We start from the raw sequence: 8328 nt of genomic DNA, 5'->3' as shown, positions 1-8328 counted from the left end.
CATTTCTCCATATAAAAAAAAACATGATACTGGAACGTGGATATGTGAGTTGATATACAACAGGTGACGAGATCCTAATCAGCTAACACTTTATTATTAATTTTACTGGTTGAAAAGAAGAAATTGCCTGAATATAAGATAGAAAATATTGTAATGATATTATAGAAAACCTAAAAAACCGTTTATACTACGAAAATGGCAACATATTCCAAACAGAAGGGGTTATGCACTGTTACATATTATTTCTCATAAGCAATTTGATAGTGATAATTCAGGAAACGTGTAAATAATCAAAGACAATCTTGAGAAATTTATTGATATTTTAAAATTAATTGCGCCATTATTCTAGCATTTTTTCATAGAAGAATTTAATTCTAGATAATCTAAAAAATCAGTAATTCTGCTCACTAAGTTATAAAGGAATGACTTGGGAAATAAAGCTCCTCCAGTTCCAAGTACAGCTTACTCAGTATTCCACGAATATGATACGTCGGGAATATTAAATTTGCGTCAGTAATATGGCGGACACTTACGTTATAATTCAATCCATTTTGCAGTTTTCATGTAAAGGCCTCATATGACAGTGTAATATCTTTCATAATTACTGGTCCACTTAACAAACGTTGAATCCTAAGAACTATTATATTTTTTCCCATTTAACTGAAATTCGGAAGCATCTTGTCCTAAACAGTTACAGGGCATCAGAATATCATTTGATACATCTATGATAGAAAGGTTCCCAATTAACAAAACCTTTTCTTGTTTATATTTCCTACTTTTTATCACAAAGGTCGAATTTATTTAAACTGAAAGAAATCTAGAATTCGAATAAAAAAGACATAATGAAAATTATACCTCTAAAGCAACATGATATCAAAGCCATTTCCAGAATAGTACTGCTCATAAAAACATATCCCGGCAGCAGTTTTAATTCTGTGAATTGAATTTGAAAATATGTTTACAGAAAATATAAAAGAATAATCTACGTATTCTTTCTTCCAGGATAACAAATTGGGCCCTGGACGCAGGTGCCATGTTTATTCGCTTAAGGAATGGAGCCATTTTTCCATTGTTCACTCTACCTCCTCTTTTCCGTCTCGCTCGGCCTTTTCTTCAGCCGCCTATAACACCTCCAGGAAAACGAACTTGGTCTTTCTGTAAACTGTCCACGACGATGTTTCCGAAGATAATGTTTTATTCCTGTTACTACAAAGAGTTGAACCTTTGTGGCACTCAAGCGCTCTTACTCTTGTAGAATCTGGTAAAACAGGGAAGTTTTCCATTAAGAATCAAAATAAAATCTTTATCATTTTAACCTGTTTAAAATACTTTCTATTTTTTCTTCCAGGTTTTTTCTTTCTTTACTCGGTAAGCCGTTTTCTATTTACTATAGCATTCCTTAATATAATTTACCAACTACCTTATCGATTCTACTTGTCGTCTAATACTATATAATTTTTGCAAAATGCAATATATATATATAGATAATATATATGATATATATATATATATATATATAATATATATATATATATATATATATATATACATATATATATATATATATATATATATATATATATATATATATGTATATATATATATGCTATATATATAATATATATATATATATATATATATATATATATATATATATATATATATATATATATAGATACACTTGTGGAATTCGCACTGAGTGTACAATGTTATCTGAACTCTACCGCAATCATGCATTGCATTTTCATGAGCTGTGTCTCACAGGCTCAAACAGTGTAATGTAAAAATTGTTTTTCGTCGTATTTTTCTTTTTCTATTTCCATGACTAGTATGGCTTTCTACTTTTGCACGTTCTTTTATTCGAATGGGCTCTGCCTCCATTCTGACAAGCAAAATATTGTTTTTTACAGGGCTTTGAATGATTTGAGTGAATATGCTTGGCCGCCAGTGTTACACGATACACGAAAGAATGCTACTTAGTTAAGAAGGGTAAATATACTAAAAAAATAAAAATATATAGCCCAACTGCAATGAATTTGCAGACATAAAGAGTAGCAATGGAAATAGTGCAAAATGTATTTATTAGAAATGTTTTTTCTTTTCATCTATCTCATTTCCTTTAACAAAATTAAAGATGAATGTTCCCTTATTTGTACTATGTGGAAGTAATTCTGCTATATTTCAGTACAATAGAGACTCCGAACACGAGATAGAGAATTCAGAAGAAAAACTGCAGTTATTCTTAGTTCTGAAACCTTTTCCTCTCTTCCTCCTTCGCCCTCAGTGACTGATTCTTTTCTTACCGTCTTTTCACAGCATATTCTCGTTCGTCTGGCATTGAATGCAGAGGCTTTCTGGAAAATAAAACAGCTGAAAGATTTTCAGTTTTGATTTTCTTTAAGAATAATTTCCCTTTTAAAGTATTCAAGAACTTTTCCTCATATTATGTCAAAAGCTTATCTCTACCAAAATACCATTCCTGTATTTTCATGTAAAAACATTTGACGCTTGATGGAATATTTCCTTACTGTTTGTAAATGGTTAGTAGTCTTCATACGGGAAATCTCAACATTACCATCTATCTACTTTATTATGACTTTTTGCAACATGTATGTCACCCACGACTTTCCCTTTCATAGTCTTTGTATACTATCTTTATTTTTCCCCGCATTCTATTGCTCACTCTATCCATTCTTTTATAACTATTAATGATTTCTTATTCTGCCATGAAAAGGCAATTAAAATAGGCCATTCTTTTCGCATTACGCTCTTTGTTTCCTCATCCCTTTTCAAACAATATTAATTCCCTTTTTTTAACCATCTTCTCCACGCTGTTCTTATAATACCATCATGGAAACTCGTCAACTTTCCTTCATCTGCCCTTCAAGCCCCAAGTATCTATTTTCTCTTTGCACGCTCGTCTTGTTGTATTTCTATAGGAATTACTTTTTAATTATATTTAAGGGCAAGTTTTTACCCCTTCCTCTTAATGCTAAACGAAAAGTATGTTAATTTTTGCTTTTGACAAGGAATATTGTTCTGTGGTAGTTGATTTTTATAGTTACCTTAACTGTTATTTCACATTCATATTCTTGATTATCTGCCTGTTGCTTTATTGCTTCGACTCGACTGCTTTATCAGTGGTATAGTCGGAAAGGAGTGGGAATATTGGTCCCTCCGAAAGCTAAATAAATACCATGTACGATTTTGTGAGTCTTATATATATATATATATATATATATATATATATATATATATATATATATATATATATTATATCTAAATGTCCTTTAATATCTAATTCGCTCAACCTCGGAATTAATAATTCTTTTCATATATGCTTAATCGAGGGGGAATTTATTAAGCGATAATAGAATTGGCCATCGACAGGCGCGAACCAGCGATTCTTCCCCGAATTCCAGACTGGCAGTGAAGCCTTTAAACCACCCCGACACCGCAAGAGATATAAGTTCATGCGCCTCCCACCTGAAATACCTTTCGCGCGCGCATTGTCTTTTGGTTATGGAGACTGCATCAATCCATCTCGTTCTCGGTGGCGTGGTAGTGCTTTTGCGCGCACGTAGTCATCACTATAAGTCTATCACATTACCGTGATTCATATACATATATGGTTAAAAGCGAGTAGGAGCCAGTACCAGACAACGTGAGTTTTGACCTCACATAGTGACCGCTTACGAGATGTTTACCATGACATCATCCAGTCGTGATCGAAATGAAGTGGAAAAGTAGTGAGTGAAATAAAATGAAAAGTGAACTCTTTTCCAGAAGAAAGTAAACAAATTAATCGTTAATAGGCACTTAACCAATAGGATGGATTATGGAATTTAGGTCATAGCCCAAGCACTGGGACCTATAAGATCATTCTGCGCTGAAATGAAAGTATGGCTAGATGGAAAAATGAGAAATGAAATGAAATTGATACACTGATGGACAATCCTGCACTTGAAGAGGACTGTATATCAGCAAAGGCCATTTTACTTCACCCCCCCCCCCCCCCCCCCCCCCCAACCCCCCCCCCCCCCCCCCCCCCCCCCCCCCCCCCCCCCCCCCCCCCCCCACCAAAGCAATAGACCCCATATAAACCGTTCGTACGAAGAAACGAGAGCAGACAAGGACCAGGATTCCATGGGGGTGGGTGAGATTGTGACGGCGCGAACTTGGCCTCGATAGCGATTTGTGGACTTAAAAATTCTCCACAAATGACAGTGACTCTAGAACTATTAACATAAGTTCCAAGTATCGACCTATAGGTAAAGTGCTTTAGAGATAGACTCGGTTCAATCACCGCAAGCATAAAATCCTAATTGCTTTGATATAAACTCGGTTCAATCACCGCAAGCGTTTTAAGTCACGAGTGCCATTTTCAAACCCTTTTAAGATAAATCCTAGAGCAATTCTCGGTCGACTAACCCCAAGTTATGGTGGAAATTTTTTATAAACATTTAAGGAAATAATAAATGTATTTTAGGGAAACATGAGTTTATTTGTACCTGCCTTTAAAATAAATTTGGTGGTTGACACAAATACTGTGTAAGAGAGTGAGGAGAAATCTTCATCTACGTAAGCGATGCAACGAAATTATTCATGATAAAGAGTAAAAGTCACGCTACCAAGCCTCCTAAGACAGATGAATACTCCCCATAATATATATATATAAAAAATATATATATATATATATATATATATATATATATATATATATATATATATATATATATATATATATATATATATATGTATATTACGACATGTTTTCTCTTATGAAAGCATTTTCTATCAAAGTACAAGGTTTACCGATATTTTTAATCGACCAGTATACTTACTGCTTGTTCTCCTCCAATTTGGGGTCTTTTTGCCTTGTTTTTTCAATCACGCTGGCCTAATATTTAGTGAAAACATTCCTTTTTTAAATTATTTTATTTAATTAATTTCTTTAATACCCGTTCTGTATTGATAAGATTCAATGATTTTCGCTAGATTTGAACTCATCCCTGTTCGTTATATTTATGATCTTTGGAGCATAATCCTGTAGATGGTTCATTTTCAAGGAGCATAAAAACCTTCCAAGTTGCATTTATCAATCAAGATCATCATTTCGTTGACAATAATTAGATATTTTGGAATATTGAAATCTATATTAATTAAATATCTCATAAAAATAAAGATACTGGTGACTGAAACCATTACCTGGTATCTTCAGCATTAAATTCTTCTGCTCATCTTGAACAGATAGGAGAAATTTTTTTATAAATATAGCGAAAAATTATGTTGGTTTGTAAGTACATCATTTTGCATTGGTGCGTTCATATTTTGCAATGTAAAACAATGCAAAAGTTTAAGATAAGAAACATAAGAGAGATGAATAAATATAATATCATAAACAACTCCTGGGTCAGGACAACAGGAGTTAAGCAAGGCTGACACTTGCACGATTTTGTGGCACGCATTGCCACGAACTGTGTCGTGGCAATGCGTGGCAATTTTGGTGGCACGCACCGGGAGGCACTGTTCATGCATAGGTTACGAATTCGCGCCTAATAGTGCCCACATTGACATGAAGTGGCACGACGTATTTACGCATAGTTTACGCACTGTTCGCACAAAGTTTACGCAATTCCCGCATTGGCCCGACGAGTTTGTGCGATTCGGAGGTCGTCGTGGCGATTTGGGCACGCCATATAAAAAGGGGGCCTCCACACCCCTGGCGTCATTTTTGGATTGCCTTTGGAAGAGACAACATGCTGAATGCCAGAGACACCGTCGTTGTAAAGAATAGAAGATGCCTATACCTGGCAGCTGCTCTAGCCATTGTTGAAGAGCAGCAGAAAAGGCTGCAAGAGGCAGAATATGAAGAAAAGACAACCCCACCTCGAAGAAGGACACCAAGGAAAGTGTGTATCAGGGATTGGTTGGCCAGAAGATAGGAGTTCGGACAGTATGGCAGGCTACTGACTGAACTCCACAAGGAAGATCGAAGGGGCTACAAGAATTACCTCAGAATCACACCTGACCTATTCCAAGAGATGGTTGAGAAGGCAACCCCTCGCCTCCAGAAACAGTCCACCTTCGTGAGGGAACCGCTGCAAGTTGGACTCAAGCTGGCTGCCACCCTCCAAACACACATGATCTGATCCCTGGTGGATGGAGATTCGATCAGCACTCGTGGGGGCTGATGCCTCTATCCGGCCACCATTCAACGAGGGAGGCGAAGGATCAGCAAGACTACCTGTCACATTACTACATGTCCCCTGCTGGTGCCTTCCCTTGGCAAGAAAGAAAAGTAGCCCCATGAACGGCATCCATACTTGTACCACTCTTAAAATAAAAACGTTTTCGTTTATTTTTCGTTTCTTTTTATTTTTTTTCTCTTTTTTTTTTGTGGCTAACTTTATTTTAATGTGAAAATGAAAAACGAGGGTTTTAAAATAAAGTCAAATTTATTAACAAAAGGTGATATATGCCAATAGACCAGGCGTGACGTTGATTAACAACATTAAGAGGAAAGTATCACCCATTGATGTCGCAATACCATGCGACACAACAGTAGAAGGGAAAAGATTGAAAAGTATCTGGAGAGAGAGAGAGAGAGAGAGAGAGAGAGCGAGAGAGAGAGAGAGAGAGAGAGGAGAGAGAGAGAGAGAGAGAGAGACTTTGTTGACTATATCTTATTATACCTATAAAAATTTAAATTTAAATATATACACTGATTTTCACCCTACTTTTGAAAATGGCCTCCATAGGCGCTCTACTAGCCTGTTGAAGTAGTGTCGAGGAAAAGTCAGAATTCAGACTTCGAATAAAAATGTAACCCTGAAAACCTCTACGGGTTATACAACGAATATTTAACAACAGCCTCTGGCATCTTTGAATATAATTAAAATTGACTTTCATAATTGCCTATCTTAGACACGCCAACCTTCGGTGCGTTGTTCAGCAGCAACAGTGAGAAAATCGTAATTGTGAAAATAGACCTACATAGAATTATTGCAGCTAAGGCAGCAATTTCTTTTAATTAAACACGTATTAAAGATCGGTTTATTCCAAAAAAAGGGCATAAAAAATAATTGAAAGATATTAATGAAATTAAAATAGAAAATAAAAAAAAAATAATAGAAATAAACTATAATGAAATAATAGTAAATAAAAATAAAACTGAAATGGAGCTTATAAATATTAAAAAAAGGATAAAAAACGAAAAAATAATAAATTAAAAACATTAATTACAAAATTATAATATAATAGTAAAATAATAATAATAACATTTCAAAATATAAATAATATATATGAAAATAAAATGAAAAATAAGAATAACATAGTAATATTATTAATAATAGAAATGAAAAAATAATAACCAAAATAAAAGTGACAGCGGTTGTGGTGGCTGTCTCTGTTGTTGGGAGCCTGGGCCGCTTCCCCTGTGGTAGTAGATGCTTGGCTCTGGGACCCTGTAGACCGGACTCCATCATCCTCACTCGTCGCTGTGGCTGACTCGGGGACAGCAAACTGCTACTGGGAACTGTCTTTCCCCTGACAATGTGCTGTGTCAAGAAACTCCAGGTCTCCATGATCTCGTCGTCACGGGCACTCCTCTCTTATTCTCCCTCTTCGAAATCTTCCCCACCCTGGTGCGCATGTTCTCGTAGTGCTTCTTGCATTGGGGACCAGTGGCAGGGGGAACCAGCTGCTCTCCGACTCGGTTCCACAGGCACTTCTTGGCCGCCACGTTGAGACACTCCTTATGCTTCTTGTCATACAGCTGGGGGTATTCCTTGATGAGGTCAGCCAACCTCCTCTCCCCCTCATCTGTCCAGCGGTACTCAGGGATTTCCTTCTTGGATACCCGTACCCGCTTCTTCTGCTGCCGGGTAGCCTCTTCCTCACTGGATGGTCTGTCTCTGGGTGTCGAGTGGATCCTCCTGTCTCCGGGATGACATCGACACTTGATATGGATGGCTGGAGGGACTCATCTCTCTCAGCGGTCTCTGTCTCTGGCTCTGCCCTAATATTTTCTGGCCTGTCGGCTTGTGGCCTTCTCTGCTTTGCTCTTCCTCGTATTTGTTTTGTCTTCGGCATGTTGTCTGTTCGCTGGCAAATTGTGGAATGGCGAGAAGTGGCTACCTATACCCCCTGCACTAACGCGAGCGACACTGTTGCGCAGTAGTCGTGAACATGTCGCAAACTCGTCGTGAAGTAGTCGTGAACTGCTCGTGCCATCAAGTCATGAAGTACACGTGCCCGTGTCAGGGGAAACGCACGACCATGCTGCGACGCACACCAATGCGTAAACATGTCGCAAACTAGTCGTGA

The 8328-nt window shown here is 36.9% G+C and overlaps 1 pseudogene; it reads right to left on the bottom strand.

The window, feature by feature from the left end:
• Positions 1 to 6032: 6032 nt before the first annotated feature.
• Positions 6033 to 8328, bottom strand: part of LOC135218048 (uncharacterized) — a 2380-nt pseudogene continuing 84 nt past the window's right edge.

The sequence above is a fragment of the Macrobrachium nipponense genome, chromosome 9, assembly GCF_015104395.2.
Source record: "Macrobrachium nipponense isolate FS-2020 chromosome 9, ASM1510439v2, whole genome shotgun sequence".
Lineage (NCBI taxonomy): Eukaryota > Metazoa > Arthropoda > Malacostraca > Decapoda > Palaemonidae > Macrobrachium > Macrobrachium nipponense.
Note: the sequence above shows the minus strand (reverse complement) of the source record. Positions and strands in the feature narration are given on the sequence as shown.